The sequence below is a fragment of the Octopus bimaculoides genome, chromosome 9 (assembly GCF_001194135.2).
Source record: "Octopus bimaculoides isolate UCB-OBI-ISO-001 chromosome 9, ASM119413v2, whole genome shotgun sequence".
NCBI lineage: Eukaryota > Metazoa > Mollusca > Cephalopoda > Octopoda > Octopodidae > Octopus > Octopus bimaculoides.
The window spans coordinates 69,084,079-69,085,305 of NC_068989.1; the positions used below are offsets into that span (position 1 = coordinate 69,084,079).

Consider the following 1,227-nt stretch of genomic DNA (forward strand, 5'->3'; position numbering starts at 1 on the left):
CTTGGCCAATATATATCATTTCAAAATATGCAGTAAATTCTGGAGGCAAATCACAGTCATCAGATGAGTCAATAAAACCGTCGACAATGTCAATTAAAGAAAGAAATGATAATGTGAGAAAAGTTCTAATTTTCAAATTGAACACTTCATCTTCTCTATACCATTGTCGTAATTCTAGGTCACAGATTTTCTTAAAAATAGACTTAGATAAATGAAAGAAACATGAACTTATTCTTGCTTCTGGAAACTTTTCTACAAAACCTTTCTGAGCTCCTATTTTAAAGTTTGTCAACAAAGATTTTGAATTAAGATGTGGTCTGAGTTGCAACAAATATATGAATAGACGAACATATTTCCTTTTTCTTACTAGAAGAAGGGCAAAAACTCTGGAAATACTAAATGTATGTTCTTGGATATGGATACAATATAGCTGATAATATATTGATGGACTGACTTTAAAGGTACCATCTGCTGCCCAGTTAGGAAAATTTATCAAATCTTCTGAGTCATCTTCCATCGCAAATATTAGTATTCTATTCTTGTCATCAATACCCGAATCGAATACAAAGAACTTCTCTCCAGTTGCAAGAAATCAATAGGATTCTGATATCTTGAAATTATTCCTTTGCTGTGGAAATTGGTGGTGCATTTTGTGCTTTTGTCTCCAAAGAAAGTAGAAGAGGTATACATTTGTCCAGGGATGCATTTGTCTAGGGATGCAAATGTCCAGTATGTAACTGTCTGTCCACCACACACACCACTTGCCACAATAGATAATTTTTTCTCCACAGTAACTTCAGTGAATTTGCCTTAAGAAGTTGAAATACGTCACAAACATATTTCAACCAACTTAAAGTCCATTTATTTTTAATCACTGCTTGGCGATGATGCAACTGTTTTCATCCCAAGCGGATGGTCTAATAGCACAACTCAGTCACTGTTGTTGACAATTTTTTAGTTAGCAATGGCTTTGAATCTGTCTAGAGTTACCTCCCTTTGGTATTTTCGATTGAGGAAGGCTAAAGAACCAGAAACACTGCATCTGGGAACCTAATAGGAGGAAACAGTGGGTAGATATGATGTTTTACACCTTTTATCATAAGAGAGAATTTTTTTCTTTATGGTAATTGCAGTGAATTTGCCTTTAGAAGTTGAAATATGTCACAAATATATTTCAACTAACCTAAAGTTCATATATATATATATATATATATATATATATATATA

At 33.1% G+C, this 1,227-nt stretch overlaps 1 protein-coding gene across 1 annotated transcript in view; it reads right to left on the bottom strand.

Annotated features, from left to right (window-relative positions):
- Nucleotides 1–1,227, bottom strand: part of LOC106868047 (glyoxylate/hydroxypyruvate reductase A) — a 29,124-nt gene that overhangs the window by 1,169 nt on the left and 26,728 nt on the right. The window lies entirely within an intron of this gene.